At 43.7% G+C, this 21,531-nt stretch overlaps 1 protein-coding gene across 10 annotated transcripts in view; it reads right to left on the reverse strand.

Moving 5' to 3' along the window:
* Window positions 1-21,531, reverse strand: part of GLI2 (GLI family zinc finger 2) — a 399,847-nt gene that overhangs the window by 146,871 nt on the left and 231,445 nt on the right. Inside the window, exons 1-2 of one of the 10 annotated variants that reach the window (XM_080600270.1) lie at window positions 11,970-21,525; window positions 11,000-11,119 (exon numbers count right to left, since the gene is read on the reverse strand). The exons of 7 other annotated variants lie outside the window; for them this stretch is intronic. The gene's annotated coding sequence lies outside the window, so the exon portion shown is untranslated. 2 more of the 10 variants (XM_080600268.1, XM_080600266.1) reach the window with 2 other exon arrangements.

Raw genomic sequence — 21,531 nt, forward strand, 5'->3', positions numbered from 1 at the left:
GCAGGTTTATGAGTAAAAGATATAAAGAAAATAAATTGTGGATATTACAAGTGGAACAGAAACTCTGCTTCCAAACAGAGATGTTCATGCAGGTTCCAAAGAGTGGGCTAAGATGGATACAGGAGGCCTGGCCAAAAGAAAAGGAGCTGCCTTGAAATCAGAGAGACTGGAAATAGTTTTTGCAACGGTGGAAGTGAAATGTTTTGTTGGCTGGTGGGACTGAAGATCTTCTCAGGGATTCACTTCCGTGCTGCAGTAGTTTGGGCACTTTCAACTCTCATGAATGAAACCCTGAATACAAACCACATGCAGTGAAGCTTAATGGGTTTGCTTTATGTACGGGTGGGATGAGTAATACTGTCTTGTAGTAACTAGTCCATCTAGATGACATTGAACAGTCTCCAAAGCTTGGATAAGAACAGCTTCATTTGGCTCAAGGAATGTAAAACCTCTATTTTGAGAAATGAAAGATAAAGGTTTGCATCCTTGCAAAAATCCCTATAGCAACTGGATTCTTTCAGAACGTTTCATTACAAAATTTCAGTTTATTTTTAAACATTCCAGTTCACTTCACCAGCCTATTGAATCTTCCCTCCAGAGGCACACGTGTAAGTATGTAGAAGAGAGAAGCCTGGGAAGGAAACAAGGATGTAATTAAAAACAAAAAAGCAACACTTCAATTGGCTCATTTTCCTCTACTGAACGCATACACCACACAAGCTGCTATTCCACGCTGGGTAGAAACACATATTGTCTTTATAAGACTACAGTTGCCAGCTGAAGGCAGGATGCAGACCACATAAAATGGTTGGCAGTTCATAAACCAGAGAATGGAGAAAACTCCTCCAGATGGGACTGGGATAAGAGTTTCTGACAGGATCATGGAGTATTTGGGGTTGGAAGGGACCTCTGGAGGTCATCCAGACTGCCCTCACGCTCACAAGTAACTGGGAGTCAATTGCGGGCATTTGCAAACCCCAAACTGTTGAAATAGTGACAATCAATCTAGTAGGAGAGAACAGACCTGTACGGGACATACCCATGAACTGCAACACAGCCTAGTCCGCAAGCAGACCGAGCGTATTGGTGAAGAAAGATCTTAAAAGCACCAAGAGTCCTTGCAAGGAATTTCATACAAGGGAAAATGAAATGAATACTCTGAATGGAACAGCGCTTATTTCTACGAGCTGCGACACAAGTTATAGTGCCATATGTGATTCCAGAAATTATCATTTAAGTACAAGAGGCAGTGTCTCAATTTTCAGCAGAGCAGGTCCGTCTTCTACACAGAAAAGTGAGCGTACAACGTGGTTGGCTGTTATTTCAGTGGAAGGGAATAAGTCTTTCAGGAGACAGGCTAAAGTATTCAGGAGGGTATTAAGCTAATGACAAAAGACAAGGGTGAAAATGAGCACTCATTTAGCCAGAAATCAAGATGTCAAGATTAAAATTAATCAAGGTACCAAGGGACTCAAAGAGAAGAGATTCTTTAATTGTGCAGACTCTAATGTTGTGAATCCAAGTAATAAACAAGAAGTGGAATAGCTCGTTTAATACAACAATTAGTCCTGACCAGTATTACTGAATCTGGTGGAAAAATTCATGTGAATGGAGAGGTAGAATCATTTTGTCTATCAATGCCTGGAAACAAATACAGAGTGATGAAGTTTGTCAATGACAAATGACTACAGACACAGTAAATAAAGATGATTGCTCTGTACCACTGACCTGCTTCTCTATCACCAGATGGCCTAGATACAAAGATCATCTATTTTAAAGCAACCACATACAAGGCCACACATGTAGAAAGTGATTAAAATGAAGACTGTGCTTTGAGAAACACTGACTGAAGACAGTTTGAAGTTTATGGTGGGCAAACACTGGCTGACAAGTTCCACGGCGGTTGTTGGTATCAAAGCAGCTAAAGCAATATGTATTTGTCCAAGCAAAATTTGTGAGGTTATAATGTCTCTCTGTCTCACCCGGAATCAACTATTAATGGAACATGACCCACAGCTCTGGGACCCATACTTCAGGCAGAAAGAGGAAAATCACAAAGACTTCAGTGCTACTCATGCACAACAATGAAAGTGAGCTTAAAAGACCGATGCTTGCAGGATGACTTGATCAGTGATATTAACATACATGTAAATTGATAATAGATGCTCTTTGATACAGAGATAGGGGACATTACAAGAACCTACTGCTAAACCAATTACAGCTACCTAATACCAATTACATGGACTAAAGCTAGAGGTAAAGCTAGAGAAATTCAGATAGAAACAAGGCTCCTGGCTTCAACAGAGAAAAGCACTGCATTCAGGCTGGTGATGGACTCTCTAACACTGCTGACCTGATGCTTTGTTCATATAATTTTCCCAGAAGACCTGCTGTAGTCTAAGACCCATCACTGGACGTGCATAGGCTTAAGTACAGGAAAGTCTTCTGATGGTATTATAGAAAAAGTCAGACTAAATGAACACCCCGATCCTCTTTGATCTTATGCACCTATGAATCTCTGTTATAAATAGTTGATTTGTCATACCTTCACAGATCAAAACATCTGCATTTATAATGGTTGAATCTTACCATGCCTGTCTCTGCTGATAAGCAAAATACCTACCTTCCAATTTCTGTATTTTTTTCTTCTGCGATAAGGACTTAGTAAGACTCAAGTAATAAACATCTCCCAGAATGCTGATAAAGTCTAAGGTGTTTATGTCCTGCCAATGGCAATGTTGCCGAGCACACATTCCTTTACTATGCAGTTATGTCTACTACACTACAAGTATTTTGATGACTGAGACAGATATAAAACTGTTCACCAAGAGAATATCCTGCAATTTTTGCTTGGTGGCCTACAACAACTGACTTCATTTCTTGGTCTGGTGTTTAACTGCTAGCATCAAAAAAAAAATAAAAAAAGAAATAACATTATAATTGATTTAATTCTCTTGTTATAAGAGGTAAGGGAAAAGTCTACCTTCTCCCCCCCAGCAGTGGTGTCTCCACAGCCTACAGAAGAACGCCAGTATGGGGAAGCCTCATCCTCCGCTGCTCTGTAGTATCACATACAAAATGAGCAGGGCTGACATGCCAGCACATCTCATGTCCCCAAAAGTCACCGGAACAAATCCCAGGCTAGCAGTAAACTTTCAGCAAATGTTGGCAGGTTGCTATAGCTTAGAGGAATGGTTTAGGAACCGCGTTGTGTGCATGCAACTGGGCAGCTAAAGCAAGTCAAGCAAAATAAGTGTTTTGTGGTAATCAGGCTAGAGGCTGAGCAGTGGAGACTGCATTCACTCTTGTTGGATGACCCCTTAGCTATTCAGATGCTATGCCAGACTCTGAGGCACAATGGCTGCTGTGGCCACTAGGCAACACAAAAAAGATGCTTTTTGCTGTTTCCTTAAATAAAAGACTGAAATCATTAAGGCTAGCCTGAGAAGACCCTATAGGTAACTTCCTCCTCCTTTGCTCTTGTTGCCTGATACTATCTAATTTAAGACAAAATATAAAGGATTAATACAGATTTTTCAGGACAGAGCCTTTTTACATATATAATAACAGAAAGAAATATAGTATGAAACAAACCTTAACCAAAGTTTGATATCTAGGCTGTTTAGTACTACTAGTAATAGTTATTACTTATTTCCCTTGTAGTTATTGTACATTATTTCTGTTGTATATTAACGCACATGATAATTATCTTCCATCTCTGAATCTTTTTTCTGCCTACCTTGTTGAATTCTTCCTAGAGAAAATAGCCAAAACAAGATAAGTCTTTAACCTCCCATCTACAAAACCCTCCCTGCTCCTAACGTTTCATATGCTATTCCCCTCTAATTACCTCACTCCCCCACAACCATCTTCTCAACCGTCATAGCCACTATCCTTGCCCTGCCTCTCTTCCTCCTGCTCTTTTTCCTCAGAAACCCAGTCTGCCTCTCTTAAAATGAAATCCCACTTGTGCCTGTAACTCTCATTCCATCTTCCTCTTCCCTTCACAACTAAGCTGTACGCAATCTTCTGTACCCGGTTACCTCTGGGATTTCTCTCCGCTAGATCTTTCCCACATTTCACTCAGACCGACCTAGTTCAGACCTGATTCCCTCCACCCACATGGAAACGTCAGCCTGCCTCTCTGATAGCTTCTCACAGAAACCTGGCCACGGACAGAAGGTGGCAAAGGGTGCCAAATTCTGCAGAAGTGGAGAGCGTCTTGTTGGTTACTCAAGTCTGCAACCTGAGACAGTCCTCAGCTTCCTCCAACCTCACTGTAATTTTTTTGCCTCTAGGCCACCTCTGACTCCTGTTTCTTCCTCCTGCACAATGGCTCCAGGAGTTTGGCATTTCCTTGTGCTTCCTGCCACTCACCTACATGTCTGAACTCAAAACACCAGCCTCTAAGCCATTCATTTTCATTTACAGCAAGTTCCTTTACATTGGCTCTAATGAGTACAAAGCTGATTTCACAGCCATTCAGAATGTGGGAGCAAAGAGCATTTTTCTAGCTTGTCACTTTGTTCCTGTCATTTTGCTTTACATCCTTTGATGGCTTGCTCTTTTGTTTTGCTTCGACTATTGTCTCCTCTTTCAAAGCCCTTCAAAGCCTACCACACTACGCTTTCAATCTCATTGGCTTCCGGGAGACTTCAGCAAATGCATACGCGCTTTCTTCAATCAGGGCCTAAATATGTGTCATTTGAGTCACTTTGCTCAGATGGACCAGAGATATCCGTCTGCTCCTAATCTCATTCATACTTGTTTTCACCAATGAAACTATTGACTTTGACCATCTTCTGCTCTATGACGGGTGTCCAAGATGAGAATCCGATCCCCCTGGAAAATCATGAGCCAGTGAGTGTACCTGTTAGGACACGTTGTTCTGATCTTAGGAGAAATACTAGCGTGCTTCAATTAACTCTCGTTGCACTGTATTTTTCCCCAAGTGAGGGAACAATTATTTTCCTAACTAATTTCTCATGACTCAGTCCTTCCCTAAAAGGATATATATTTCTAATATCATCATGCTCTCTGCATTACACAGAGTGTCAGGGAACCTCAACATTCAAAACTAAACACTAAAAATACTGAAACAAGTGTTCATCCTATTTGCTCTCATAACCTAGCACTTGACTGAAAAGCAAGTTAGGTTTTTATCTACTGAAGAAATGAAACACAGGTAATCTCCTGTTTCTAGTCACTCATCTGAGTGAAATTTTTTACAGAACAGGAGGGGGGGAGATGTCACCATCTATAGAGGCCCAAATGACTCCTTGTCTTTAAACCATGTCCACAGCTACCCAATGCTTGGTACCACTTTGTCCCCTTGGGCTTTTCTCAGCATTTCATGAGTTAAAGTGAGACAGCTCAACACACTTTCTATTTTGGAGCCAGTATTTCCACTGCAAACTCAGATTTATTACTAATTTATGAAATGTTCATTAGAGTAGCTGAGAAAATGTATCTTTTGAGAACAAATACAGTTGGCCATCCCCAAATCATTAGCAGCATACTGAGAAAAAGTTAGATACCTTCCTTCAGCACTCCTATAACTGAAGATCAGTCTTTATTTGTGCGAATACATCCAGACAAATGCCTTCAGAGAAATGGACCTGCAGCATGCATAGGGTTGCCTTTTCATCACTGCATGCCACTGGGGTTTTTAAAGCAAAGAACTGGTAGGTGTGGACATCCGTTAATGTTTAAGCCTTCCCTTTAGCACTGCTCAGTGCAGTGACACGAAACAGACCCAAAGCCGTGTGGCCCCTGCCCTGTCTTTTGGCTGGGACCTGGGCAGGACCACTCATACTGTGTGTCTTGGAGAAAAGACTACCAGCTTCTGGCCTTCCTGGTTGCAGCCCCTACAGCTACAAAACTGCCTCGACTGCTAAAGGCGTATTTCAGGACCGTGAGAATCAGCAATCAAAGGAACGAACCCTCGGTAACTCCAGCACCATATGCAAATTGCAGCTTGTACGAGACCTCAAAGCAAACAACATCATGTCTAAATAACTCCAGGGAAAACACACGGCGGAAGAGGTCTATTTTTTACAGAACTAAATGATTCCTGTCTGGTCAGGTGCAATGTAGCAGCACTTGGTTCCCAGGACATGGGAGGCGGGGGACTGCACACACCAGTGTCCCACCCCTCTGTGCCCCTGACACTGTGCATCTTTGCCAAGAATCGTGACTGTATTACTGATAAGCACAACCATCCATATATAATTAACTGTGCTACCTGCACAGCAGAGGAACAGAATAAGCTACAACCCACTGAGACAAGCAATAAAATAAAGGCCCTGAAAACTTTCCATTACTTAGGAACCTGCATCTTGGTGAGTTCTGTTTTTTATTTTGAAGTCCCTAACCCTGGCACCACACAACGGTGCACAAGAAACAACTAGATGATAAAACAGAACTAAATATTGCTGGGTTTGTTTTGCTAGCAGCAAAGTTGAGGGGAAAAAAAAGCGAAGTAACAAGGAGCTTTTTTTAATTCACTTTCATGATAGGACACAAGGATAGACAGATAACCAGTCAGCCTTTCATTCACATCCATCTTAACATTGAGTAAAATGGATCTGGAGGTACTTTTTTGCTATATATTCACTACACAATGAACTAAAATGACTAGCTTCAAGAAGACACCTAGATTTATGTGAGATGAATAGCATATGATAATCCCATATATCCAGTAAGGGAGTTTCACTATACACCCATTTAACACATTTGGTCAAATTTCCTTTGTCCGAGACACTCCCATTGCTCGGCGGTGCAGCCCACAACACCCCCACCTCCCCTGCCCATCGCAGCACACCAGGTACTTTTCTTGCCATCCCTGCAACACTTCTCAGCACAATCTGTTGTGCCTTCTTGGAAGGGGATTGCTCCATCCCATACAGCTCTGCTGTATCGATACCTATCCCCAGCATCCTTAATAAATGCAAACACACACTGTTCCAGATCTCTGTTCCCACAGCAGCTTAACTTTGCAGTGGTACATGGTAACAACAATCAGAAAGGCGCAGAGCTTTTAAAATAGTTACCCTATGCTAGCAGAGGAAATACACACAGCCAGGTAACTTGCAGTCACTTTTCTCATCTAGTTTTGACTTTTATTGGTCTTTGGTCCTCAGAGGGATCACAGTCTTAACCTGTTCCTCCCTCCCACATTTATTTCTCTGACCCATAAAATCCCTCCACCGTAGCTTCCAGCTTTAAGTTTCACCTTAAAAAGGACCCTCGCTGTGGAGAAAAAAAAAAGCTTTTTGATTCTCCAAACCTTCCCGAAGCTCCCTGATCTGCCAGTAAACCCCCGAGGCTGACGCATCTCACCTTCGATATCCAGCTCCTTTGTTCTGCAGAGGGAGCCTCTCCATTACGTACCCCTGTGGGAGAGGCTGGAAGAATCTGCCTTGCAGCTGTCCCAAGAAGATTCTACCTGCCTGGTGAACATTTGAAGCTCAGAGGTTGACAATTCTGCTGCCCCACCAACACCAAGTCATGCCATGACGTGACAGTTACATGTTCTCTCATACAGGCAGACTCCCCAAATTGTCACAGCGCTGCCTAAGGACTGTCACGCTGCAACAGACAAATGGTCCCACTCATCCAACACCCTGTCTGACAGCAACCAGTGATGGATTCTTCATACTAAAATACAAAAAGGTCATTTTCATTGCCTGCTATTAAAGCAAAGGAGCAGAGGGCAAGGAATTTTCCATGCTGGGGCAGCGGATGATCTCTTTGTGCTATGCAAGGTGAAGTGAGAAACTGTGGGGAAATCTCTGTCACAAAGCGCAAGCTCGTTCGTTCGTCGGCTGGAAGTATTTTGAGATCCTCAGATGAAAGATGACACTGGAGCACAAATTATTATCATTAGGGCTTCTCTGGATTCAAATGGTGTAACCAGAAATACTACTACGCATTCATACAAATGTTTCAGTGTTTCAGTCTCTCTTGAAACTTGCAGAGCTACATGCTAATTTACTAAATGCACCATAAACATCCTTTCACTTTTCAAGTTAATCACAATTGCCTTACAGGAGATTAACACCATAAAGCACTTTCACAGCTGACGTGCCTTTAAAAAAATTCCCAGAGTTAAACTTGTATAAATAATGTAAGTGACATGGAATATAATTATTAAATGTTGTCATTTTGGAAGAAAATTAATTAGCAATAGCTGTAGCTGTCTTGTGTCTATTTAAGCAGTGTGCATCTCAATTAAAATTTAATTGCAACAGATTCACTCACAGCAGGGAAAAGTGATGGAAATGAGAAGCAGCCTGGTCCTATATTGCCGTCTACAAGGGAAAGTGTAGTAGAAACCGGGGGGAAGGGGAGGAGAGAGGCAGGAAGGTAAGAAAGCAAATCCACAGAAGCACGCTGCTAGGCAGCCAGGGCGCTCAGATGCCGTGGGTGCTGCTTATTCACAAAGCAGCTGACTGGTACCAGGCTCGAGTACAAACAGAAATAAAACCAGCTGCTGTTGGAAGAGGTATTGCTTCATACAACCGTAGATGTGCTCATGTACCCACTGTGGTTATGAGGGACAGCACGGCTCTCCACATTGCTGTGCCCTTCGGTTTCAGTGCCTCCTTGAAGTCAGCCTGGAGAAACCCTAAAGGCCTGGGCAGGACTGAGAGCGGCTTTCCTTAAAGAGGAACCAGGAGGACCTTGAAGACAAAGTCCCGAAGCTGCAAGTAACTAGAGGTACAAAAGTGTGTTTTGAAGAGGAATAACTCCCTCCAATTGGCATTGAGAAGCAGATGTTCTTCTACATCACTTTGGAAGTCTCTCCCAAGAGAGACAAAATATGATTTCACCATCATCCAAACTTAGAGGATTTTGGATGTCGTTGTGAGATGCCTTAAAGAAATTACATAGCCAGAAGGAGTTGGGTACCCAACCCATCTCTCATGCCCACAGTACAAAGTTCTCCAGAGTGTCTCTCAAGTCCAACAGCCAATTCACTACACTTTTGAACAGAGAGGTTTTCCTCCATCATGCATTTCTCAAGACTCAAGTTATCTATAATTTGCTTACTTGAATGAATAATTCACATCTCAGACAAAAACAAAGAAAATCAAGTATTGCTTGTAGGTGCGTTGGATGCAAACTATATTGGCAAAAGATGGTGCAGAATCCTGAGTTCGTTTATGGTAACTAAATAAAACAGAAGCAAAAAACGTTCTGGCCTTAAAACTTTTGCTAATTGGAAAATACATGCTTGAACTACATATATATTCTCGAAATATTTATTTTAGGATTTATTCAGTTTCCAAATGAGGCAAATATATTCCCTACAAATTCCCAGGGGACATTCTCTGTCAACCTGAAAATCAAGTTATATTGTTTCTGACTGACATCATAATTATAATGTGAATTTACAGTACTTGATCATTTTGTTGATGATGCTAAAGTCATAACAGACTCCAACTCACTCTTCTACCAGTACGTGACTCTGCCCACTCAGAAAGTGTAGCTTTCTGGTGACAAGAATAGGGATAGCAATCTGAAATGGTACATTCATGTTAAGGATAAAGATACTGATGATGATGATAATTGTAGTAACAATAACAGTACTGTCACAGTCCTGTAATAATACTAAGTTATAGGTATGATATAGCCATAATGAAATTAAGAGGTTAAACATTTTTTTAAAAGGTCTGGTTTTCGCATAAACACGGGCAAATCTAGCTGCTGCTTGGATATCAAAGCCTTAGATTAAAAGTGAAAATAAGCATGCACACATGATTTAATGTGAAAGCATAAGGAGACACATGCTCAGATGTAAATGTGTTATACTTCTCTAGAGTTAATGATCTGGTGACGATGTGGCTAATGTGATCTAGTACCAGCCCATCGCTGCCTGAAGGCAGTCGTATCTCAGATGGAGCCAAACTGTTCCTGGTAGTGGCAGATGGTAAGACACAGGGCACGAGCTTCAGATAACAGCTTGAGAAGTTCAGGCTGGACTTCCCAAAGCTTTTCCTCTAGGGGTGTCATGCAGTGCTGGAACAGGACACCCCAAGAGACTGTGGCACCTTCATCCTCGGGGCTTTTCAAAACTCTACTAGACAAGCCATGGCCAACTCAACGTGGTGTTGATGACAAGCCCCACTGGGGATGGAGGCTGGACTGCAGCCCCCTGTAGGTCTCTTCCCCCCACAATTTCTAGGGTTCTGGGATTCTACACAAGTGGAATTCAGAAGTCTCGGCATTCTGGAAGATCATTCCATTAGCTAAGGACCCTGTGTCACTGCTTGAAACGTTCAGCATCGACCAATTTTAAAGTGGCTGTTCCAAAGGCCTCCTAAACCAAAGCACATGGCAGCTGCCAGGCTTACCACTATGTCCTTTTGCTAGAATAGTCTCAGCTTCGCATGAACTAATGTGAGAGAACTTGCATCAAAATGTGCAACTGATGATGAACAGGCTGAAACATGAACTTGAAGTATTACTTCCTTCATTACACAAAACAAAACCAAAAAACTCGCAGGGGAGAAATGGTTAAGTTTCAAACAAGATGATCAGCAACTTCTTCCCTTATGCAAAACAATCTAAATCTGTAAAAAAGAAAAAAAAAAAGAAAAAAAAGCCTAATTTACAAAAGTCTGCAATATTTTTTGTAAAGGTTATCAGATGTTTTCTATCTCAACATAACTAAAACCAAAAGAGACAGCCTCCTTCACTGGAATGTACTCTGATCGGATAGATCTAATGCAGAAAGCACGTGCCTCTCTGTGTACAGCACTCATATACAATTTATATATAAGCTTCCTGAATGTTTTCAAATGCACTGAATAACAGGGTGTCACTTTTAAAAATCTCTGTTCAGTTTTCTACTTATTAATATATAATTATGTGCAGGTTTTCCTCTGTACACTTTTGTCTGAGATTAACTGGGACTTGAGGCAATTCTTGTTTCAGAAGTTTTCCAGCTCACCATAAAGCTAAATGCATATAAACTTCAGACCGCTGAGCATACCTTTCATCACGTCGCATTATTTGGTCTTCATTTAGCTGTCACAAAAACATTTCCTTTCGTCTACAGATTAATTACAGCCTCGTGAGGTTTCAGCACAAATACCTTTGCACATTGGAGCCTCTGCAAAGACACAGTGATTCATGCAGTATCTATGCCTCTGGAAGGGAAAATAAAGCTGAGGCAGGACATGCAAGCTGTGAGTGGATCCGATATCAAAAGAGCCGGAGCCTCCCGTGAGCACCCAGCCATACCAACACAAATAAGTTTCTGCACGACTCGTGCAGGATCCACAGCTGAACGCAAACCGCCTCTTTAGTTCGGCGCTAAGCTGATTTGGCTACACAGTTCATTCATCGAGGACCAAAGATGACAAGGCAGGAAGCGTCACTCAGTAATGAATTATACGCGACACAAAAAAGCCACAGGTGTGGGTTTAGAGGCTGTGCACGCAGCCGCTGCAGCCCTGGATTCCACGTAATCGCTGTAAGTAACTATGGAAAATGGACAGTGGGAAACTCTGTAGAAATGCAGAGAGCGAACCAGTCCAAGAACACATTCCCACTTGTTCAAAGCAGCCAGCCACACCACTTAAACATGTGTCGACTGTATCTGATGCCGACCATGTCAGTATGTTAGGTCTGGACGGCGAAATACAAAGGGGGCGATTCTTCGCGGTGCCGGCGCCGCGCTGCCAGCGAGCTGGCCGGGGCTGCTGCCCAGCTGCCTGCCCAGCGCCAGCAGAGCTGCAGCAGCTCGTGCACCACCACGGCCGGGGGCTGCCTCTGCCTGCTGTGGTTTGGGGTGCCCTGAAGCACGGCCAGGTCTCTGCTTTCCTCTGGGGCAAGCTGGGAGGCTTCACCCGCCTCTCAGAGCGATGGGGATTGGAGGGAGAGGGGAAGAAGCAGGAGGATTTTTACAGATTAAAAACCCAAGCAACCCGAGAACCTACACAAGCCAGAGCTTCCAGTACCTGGAGATGCTGCAGAGCAGGTCCCAACTTCTCAGCAGGCCTAGACACAAGCTTCCAAAAAGTCACTTCTCCCTGCCAGGAGCTCCCATAAAACCCTTCCAACCGTCCTCTCCCGACAATTTCTTCCCATGGTGCAAGCTGAGCCGTTTCACCACCTGCTATGGGTGTGCACGAGGCCACCTGTGTGGCCCATTAGGGAAACGAGGGCTAAGCGAGATCCAGGTGAACTCATCGCTACAATCACTGAGAGCTAAACATCTCAGCAAGGCTGATGTTCACTCATTTTTTCTCCTCGAGAGCAAAACATCCTTACCCTGGTAGCAAGTCTGTTCATTCCCCATTCCTGCCACATGAGAAATCTCTCCAAGTGGTGACTTCAGGACAAAAAGTCCTCCGCAAGAGCCCTCAAAATAAATGCATCCTTGCCCCACACTGTGACCTGCCTAGCTGTTCTCCAAGGCAGTACATTAGGTCCCTGAAAAACTACGTACGCAGCTGGTCAGACACACAGAGATCTCAAGACCAGCATTTGCTGCTTCCTTGGTGACATTCAGTGTGTTTTTTTTCACCCCGTGGTGGAGAGGAGCTTTGTTCTTCGGTGTCAACCTATTTCCCCTCCTCAGGAGAGGTCCATCTGCTGTGTGGGGACCCCGTGGCTCCTGGGCAGGTACCCAGCCAGCTCCACCCGGCCACCAGGAATGATCCCAGCAGTATTCTGGCCTCAAAACCACGCAGAACAGCTAGTCCTTTCCAGTGTGATGTCCTTGCCAACAATAATCAACTGGTGTTTTGGAGAAATCACCAAAAGAGAGGTTTTTTTTTTGTCTGGCTTTAAATAGTATTAAATATTTGCAGCCCTCTTCAGTAACAAAGGACACAAAGAAAAAGGGAAAAAAAAAGTCTTTGGTTGGTTTTGCTGAATTTGGAAAGGTTCCTGGATCAAAGCTCAAAAAGCTTCAAGTTTATGGAAGACACATTAGCAATGCTTAGTGAGGAAAAAGCAGTGAACTACATTAAGAAAGATGACCGACCAAATCCAGAGGATTTAATCAATGAACAAACTTCAGGAAGAACAATTCACCAGGAGGCAGTGTGCTGCGAGCCTTCAGACAGTTCAGTGGAAACCATCCTGAACTCAAACCCAAGGCAGGTCACAGCATGCAAAAGCACCAAAAAAAAAAAAAGAGATATATTTTAATTCATTAGACTGTATTTTACAAGAAGTGGAGCCTCTGGGGAAGCCATTATTCTCATATAGATGTACTCCTGTGAAACAGAAGAAAAAATACCTAGACTCCCTGATGTGAGAGGTCAAACAATTACAATTTCCTTAATTTCATATCCAGTTGGGAAATTAAACAACAGAACTATGAAAGCTTTACACTTCATTTTGAGGAAAGTGGCAATTTAAATTAATTTTTTTAATGCCGTAAGAATTGATGAGTGAGTATGGGAGGGGGCTTTTCCCCAGTGACCTTCCCCACCACCCTTTTTAAACAATCTTGCTCATTCAATGGAAAAATAAATAAATAAATCCAAGGAACACGAAGTCTTTCACGAAAGACCTATTCCTTTGAGGACAAAGCACAAAGTGTTGCTACTCATGAAGCTGTTTTATTTCATTAATAGTCTTCTCTGCACAGCTCGAGCTTTGTCCACGAAGTGCTTCTCAGATGAGGGGTTTTAGTCTCTGGAAAGAAGCAGCACCCGTTCCTGATCCTACAAGATATAGGAACAACTTACAGGGTGACATAGGACCATGAGATCCACAGTCCATCTAGCCTTAAGCTACATCTCTCTTACAGGGCAGCTGCCATCAATCTCAGTGGAAGGACTTTGTCTCCACCACGACCCCATGAGCTGAATTCATGGCCATGCTTTTCTGGTTCCTACAACATCAGAAAAAGTTCCAAGCGCTTCGGTAAAGAACTTGCTCAAGGTCCTGCCTTTAGACATGGCTCCTTCTAACCCTGGAGCATAGTAAGCTCCTGTAACACAGGATGAACGTGGAAGAGAAAGCTGGAGGATATACCAAGAAGCCTACGTAGTTGCTGCACTGGCTGCAGTCACAGCATTCCCATAGAGCACTCCAGTCGGAAAGGGGTTGCAGTTTGGAATCACACACTCCCAGTGCTACACCACACACGATATATACAAAACTTGGTGGCAGCAGCCAGCCGGTGAGAGCTACAGCCAGGAGGAACATGTGATTAATAGAAAAACAATCTAACGCTTGACACAGAGCACACAGGCTCAGAGTACTGGACTGCGGGACAAAACAAAAACAGAAAACAAACATTAGCACTTGCAGAGAGACAGGGAAAACAAAAATAGAGTCTGCACATACAGCTGGCCATAAGGGATAAAGATGAGAAAATGAACTGACAAGCTTTCTTACTGTTTCACTTGGAAAAAAAAAATGAGTAAGAGTTTTGTTTGTTTGTTTTTTCCAGAATTAACCCCAGTAGAACACCTACTAGCAGGGCTCAATGGGTACTATTACCCCGAGGCTTGAAAGATTACTCTTTAAAATGTTACACCTAAAACCAGCAAGGCAGCAGAACTTAGGTTATGGAGCTGCAAACTCTGGCACCCACATGTGACTTTGCAGACATTAAAGATTTTCTAATTAAAGATGAGACCATTTGCAAGACAGACAGTTCCAGCTTACTGGCAAGCCTGCTGGGACACAGGACTGAACTGCAGCTAAGAGCACGCGGGGAGCAGCTCACACGTGGGCTGGAGCAGGATGGTCAGCCTCCGTCCCTGGACACTAGCACAAGCGGGAGGGAGGAAGTCACCAGCTGTAAGCAATGAAGACCAAAGCAGTTTGTGTCCCGAGGCTGCAGGCAATTTAAGAAAAAGCAGCTGTACCTACAGTTACGAGGATGTAGAAACTTCCAGTCGGAGGAAAAACATCAGCCCGACATTTGCAGACTGCAAAACTCTTGGTGCACATCTGCTCGGACAGCCCCTGGGGACCAGCTCTCCTCCTGGAGCTGCTCGCCAAGCAGTTCGCCTCCAGCTGCAGCGTAATCCCAGGGACTGATAAGCAGCAGTGTCTCACTGCAGAAGCAAGACTAAGTGCAGATGACGTAGAGTAAAAATCACTGTGAGGACAACGGATTTTAAATAAATAAAGCCTAAGGGATGGTATTTATTTAGGCTGTGTAGTAGCTGGCATGCAGGATTACCTCCAGAGGCCTGGTAGGTCGACCAATGGACATTTTTGCTGTTCTCTCCCACACAGATTGCGTTCAGCTTTATGCCCCACTGGCCATCCCAAATGCAGCCTGTCCCAGCAACCAAGGAGGCACCTTACACCAAGCTAAGCCTGGGATGCTGTGATCCCATCTTGCCTCTTATTCCCATCTTCCCTCCCCTTCTCTTGCATTCACATTAATTCAATTACAGTATCAATCAGTTCAAGAAACTGATCCAGCCAGACTCCTGATTCTGTAAAAACAAACAAACAACAAACAAACAAAAACAACAACAGCAAAAAAAAAAAAACACCTTGCAGAGGAAAAGTCCTAAATACGTCCTTTCACACAAGCAGCAGAAATAGGAAATCTTGGTGTAGGTGGATGGGTCAGAAACGCCCATCCATGTGCCTCCACAGGGCACCTAGGACAACTTTTCAGCCTCTCAGAAGCCAGCATTTGTGCTGGGGGACTTGTGATGGTTTCCAGACGGTGCATGTGGGCTCCAAGTCCCCTCCCAAGTGTCCCTGAACACGTGTGATGTTGACCATGAGCATCCCCAAGTGCAGCAAGTAGCAAAGTCCTCAGCCTCCCAGGAGAGGCCACCGGGGAGCAGCTGGAGTACACCACAGTCAGCAGGAGAAGTGCAAAGCTCAAACCACTCCGCATTACTCCATTAACCTCTCCTCACAGGCTGTGTGTTTTTTTCTAAACTATTTTTAAACCACTAAGTACTGGTGTTAACAAAACTGCAAACCGGATAGCGGGACTTTCACATAAAGCTGCACTGCAGGAACGTTTGGGGCCCGTAAGGCACTCCTCCTTGGTAGCTGCTGCTTTGGGTACCTTCTTCCCCTCAGCCCAACAGTCCATCTGCTTCATTTCAGGCACTGGCAGTTCCCAAAGAAACTTCTGGTCTTTGAGTAATACAAAATTTAAATTTTAGTTTAAAACTAAACTTATCTAATCCAAGAAATAACAGCTTCTTGGGGATGCAGTTGAAATTCTGAATTATTTTTTTTTTCCCCCAGTGACAGAAATCCACATCACCTAAACCCATCTCTTCAACATCCCACAAGCAGCCAAGACTGATGCCTAAACTATTAAATACCTAACTGGTTCCTTAGTCACATTAAACTACTGTCCCCTTCCAACTGGGGTCACTGTGACACATGGACGTGATGGCCCTGCAGGTTGAGCCTCACCATTTACTCCTGGCAGACCCTGTACCAACAATAAAGCTTTAGAAAGCTTTGTTTCTGCACCTGTGAAATAAGGAAATCCACGCTTACTCATCTTTGTTAATATTCTTTTGTTCATGTTTTGTAAATGGTCTTAAAGAGCATTTATCCCACTACGGAGCACTGTGCAAAGCATTAAAAAGTTCCTGCAAAGTACACTGCGTAGGATCCATAAAACAACACCGCTTTTATCTTCCCCTCTGCACACCCTCCATCTCCCGCGTTAGCATAACAAAGAAAATGATGTTTAGGGCATCCAAACAGATTTTTGGAGGGTAAAAGAACAACAGCCAGTGGGCTAAATATGTAGAAGCAGAGTAATCAAAGCAGAGGAAATAGACTGGTGGTGTCTCAAGTAAATCTCAAAGTTTTCCAAATGAAACATTCTTGGAAGCTGATATTCTCATTCTCCTAAATCACTGCTCATGGCTGAAAATCCTGCTTCCAGAAAACCATTTGGCGGCCCTTTTTGTGCAGCGAGGTATGCAAAGAATAAAAATCCTGCAGCCTGGAGTTTTTATTGTGGTTTCTAAAGAGTTGCACCACAGGAAAATCTCAATGGAAAGTGCAGTTTTTCGTGGATGACAAAGAATTATTTTTCCATGCACACATGCACAGGGTTTTGCTTGCAGGCTCCGAGTGCAGCAGTCAGGGAGGAGCGACTTTCCCTCCGGACAGCAGGCAGGGTGTGAATGTGGAGTCAGTAACTCACCCACGCGCCGCTCTATTTCCTGGATTTAGTGAGTGGTCTTTGTTGGAGCTGAAAGGCTGCAGCTGGGGTGGAGGATGCAAGTTCACGAGGGGTTATTCAGCTCCAGACAGTCTTCATAAAAGCACAAATAAGTCAGAGCAAACTTTCTTAGTTTTTTTTTTTTTTTTGTCCCCCTCCCCCCCCAGCAATGAACTTCTGAACTTTGTTTTTGTGAGTCGAGATATGACAGGACAGCAGAAGACTGCGAAATTTGCACTTCACTGATCTACGCAGCCCATAATTCACACAAACACACGCAGAGCACACCAGTTTCTCCACACTCCTCAGCAAAGATTTAATCCTGGAGCGGATGGCTGAGGTCTCCTGTTACTTAGACAGTTACGTTCTCCAAAACATACAACTGTATGTCTACTATCTCTGGAAACAACTAATACTTTAAAGTGCCCTGTTTGCATCCAGCCCAGGAACAAAATACATTAGGTGATGTATTATCCTTTCTTTTTTATTATGTACCTTTGCTTCATCGCTAATGAGTGGAACTAAATTGTTCTTACAGCTGCGAGTAAATTCACACAGGGGCGAGTTTTATAACGGGGAAAGCTCTAAAATACTGAGGTCACAAAGCAGAAAGGGAATAACTCAGACTTTTATGGTTTATTGGCTACCTGCTGATGAGTGCTTGGGCACCTCTGTTTAGCTCCTATCCGAATGGTGACCTTCAGAGCAGCCCTGTGTTCACAAGGTTTTGGCCACTGAGCTCTGCTCCAGCAAGGCTCCAAACCTTAATGGCTTTACACAACCTTATTAGCAGCATGCTAATACAACGCATAGGCACCAACATGCGCACGACGGTGGTCAGGAGCCTCCTGTCACAAGAGGTTTCCAGTGGAAAATGTCAGGTTGTCCAAACTGGAAACGTCTGCGGTCGTGCATCAGTTTGAGCTAACCGCTGGTGGGGTGGGTCAGAAATCTGCCTAATTTCTCGCCAGCTGTCTGGGCAGACAGACGAAGCCTTCAGCTTTTGCTGTTCCCAGGCAGCCCCACCTCGTGGGCTGCCTTTTGCAGCTGGGAGCCCGGATGCCCATCCCGGGGTGCTGGCAGGAGCAGAAAGCCTGTGAGCTCCACGAGTCCCAGCTTAAGACTGAGCTTGGGGGGGAGAAGGGGGGATTAAGCCCCCTGCTCTGAGAGTCAGGGCAGACAGCTGCTCTCTCTCATTTTGGAATCATCAGCTAAAACCAGTTCTTTTTTTTCCTTCCAGAGCAAAAAAACGTATGGAATTTCCTTTCCGTGAGACACTTTTAAGAGCTTTGTTGGGAAACAGAGTGAATTTTCATAAAATATTTCCCCCAAAAGCAGAAATGTCAGTTAGCACCAGCTCCAATTATATGACAATTCTTTTCTCGTCAGGCAACCAAATTTGAGATCCATCTTATCCTTGAGCAACTCCCTCTCAAACCTTTTTTTTGCCCCCCTTAGCCAAACACACAAGCTTCCAAAGACTGAAGAATCCTGCATGTGAACTGCCTGGAGAGAAGGTGGTGATTCATAACACAAGGGAAATGTGTGATAAAGCAGAGTAGCTTATCCCAGCTGTTGAAAGGGTTGTGTAGAAATCCATGCAGTGCTAAGATGCCAGGTTTCCATTTTCTCCAGATATTCAAAGGGAGAGATGAAATCTTTGCATCTTGCCAAATTGTAGCCCAACTGGAATGTGTGCTGTTGTTTTGACAAACTGCAGCTTACTAGAGAAAACTTAATTTTCACATCATAAAGTTTCCTTAAGCTGGCTTCAGGCTTCATACTTGCAAAACCTCAGCTAGAAAAATGTTATTCAAAACCAGGAAAGTTTAGGGACACCAGCATAATTCAGCATCTGAACCGCATCTCCGCAATCTCAAGCCTGGTTCGGCAGCTCTCAATCACCCCAGTCACTCACACTTGTGGTCTCCCTGAGTCCCACATTGCTTTTCAGTACACATTAAATACATACAGCTAAGTCCTGGAAGCTCGCCCCTCCTCCTCTCCCCACTCACCCACACTGCCTTACCACGGTTATCAGGATCTATAGGTACGGCACATAACAAAGGAGGAATTTCTGAGAAAGAAACAGGGGAAGAACAATTCAGGACACAAGCACTGGTTGGTTACTAATTATTTCACCTTCATTTCTACATTTTCAAGGGAATTTTACACTGGTAAAAGACCCCAGCCTGGCAGCTCTGGAAGTCATTTGCAGACACGTCTGTGCAGTGAATGAAGCACGTTAGACACCTCCAGGCTGGGGCTGTCCAAACCAGCACAGCGAGTACTAGGCTGCATGACCTTTTTGGTGAGGCCACTCGGTCCCTGTCAGGACACCTCTTTATTGCTTACTTATCTGATGCTAACTTAGAGGTGCTGTAGCTGCGCTTCATGATGCAGCCCAGTGGAGCACAGCTCCAGCGCTGCCCTTTCCTCTTGGCCCTCACTAGAGATGAAGACACAGCTCAGAGTCATGGCCAATCAGTTTCCCATATTGTCAGAGAAAAATGACAAGAAATAATTCATCCAGGGTGGACATACTGCAAAGACAGCCGATTTCTCTGGACATTCCAATAAATCCTGTATAATTTGTTCTGCATTAGAAAACAGCATCCTGCAAAGCTGGCAGGTGGCCGAGACCTTAAGACATGTGTGCCTCCAAGTTCTGCAGGTGGGACACGGATGGGGACCATCACTCACCGAGACACCGGCCTCAAAGGAGACTTGATGCACACAGCACTGTGTGACAGAGGTCCCATTCCTGGGAAGGGAGTCAAGGGTCCCACTTTCCAAACACTGTCACCAGGTGTCCTGAGCATACATTCGTCTGCGATTCAGTTTCTTAACATTTGCATCTGGTATAACAAAGTTCAGGCTTGCCTTTTTTTTTTCTTTTTTTTTTCTTTTTTTTAAAGTACTTTGAGAGGTATGGGTGGAAAGTACTTGTGTGAGTATTGATGGGTAGGGCAAACAGCCATTAGTTATCACAGCCTTCAGTCACTACTGATATGGATTTGTTGTGAAATGAGTACATAACAAGGGAAAAGTTTCCATCACCTATGGCTGGTGCTACCTCCTCAATTTTTTTTAAATGGATGTGCAAAGTAAGTGTGTGAATTATGTATCTCCAAGGATCAGCTAGTTCATATATAGCCTATGGCAGCTAACAATAAATAAGGTATTAACTTTTGCCAAGGAAAATAACTGTGAAAAGAGGCTGATATAATTTTTTTCCTGGGAAAACAGAACACAAAAATGACTGAGAACCATGTTAGCACCCAACAATACAGAAAGCAATAACAAACTGTAACAAGTCAGGGCACTTCCTACTCTAACAGGTAAATAAAATAAACGTCTGTTGACACAATGCACCTTATGACAGAGTAACTCTTCCATAGCTTATTTATTCCTTTTTAAAACCCAAGCTTGGCCTCTGACAGATCTTGCGGAGAGACATCTTATTTATACGTAAACAAAAAATAAGCACTGTTAATATATGCTGCAAGTACAGAAGGCCTAAATCCACTTGATGACTGCTTCAACTCAAAACCAAAGGAAGCAGGCGACACAAGCTGGCAGTTTTATACCGACTCACAAGGACAGAGCACTACAGCACATCAGCAGCGCCTGGAATCCTGAAGCCATCCTTTGAACCCAGGGGAATTTCTCCTGTTTAAAGTTTACATCTGTGCAGACCAAACGAAAGAGCTTTCTTTGAAAGCTGGAATAGGTTTCACCAAAAGCCGAATGCGCGTTATAAACATTTACTCTCACAAGCTCTCAGTGCCAGGCAGAGGAGGAGGAATTGCAGGAGATAAAAGCAGGGAATTAGTATGAGAGAAATGGAGGATAAAGGCACAAGAAAAGAGCCAAGACAGCAAACAAACTGTGTAACCCTCCAGCACAATTAGCTAAAAACTCTCCAGCCTTTAAACAGTGCTAAAGAAAGTGAATAACATCTTTCGAGTCAGAATAATCTGCTTTCACTGTGTGGCTTCCGTGCACACACATTTATGTGTTTTCCCATATGGTGGAAGAAAAAGAAGGGTGCGTGCCCTGCACTTGGGCTGACTCCCTCAATTTAGCCTTCCCTTCATTTCCTGCCAGAAGGTGGGTTTTGGTGCTGGTCTGTCCTTCTGAGAGGCAGTCAGCGAAACATCTGTTTCACGGTAGAAGGAGAGCAGGAAAGGCCGTAGACATCTGAAACTCTTTTGCAGTTGCTATGGGGAAATGTAAGAAGATAAACTACTACTTTATTAATCAAACATCCACACAGGTCCAACATCGTTAGCAAATTAATCCTTTCACTGCACAAGCCGGCTCTGGACTTTTCATTGCCCTCAGCAGATAAGGAGGGAGGGCAGCTTTTTTTCTTTCATTTACCG

Source organism: Anser brachyrhynchus (genome assembly GCF_964034855.1).
Source record: "Anser brachyrhynchus genome assembly, chromosome: 7".
Classification (NCBI taxonomy): domain Eukaryota; kingdom Metazoa; phylum Chordata; class Aves; order Anseriformes; family Anatidae; genus Anser; species Anser brachyrhynchus.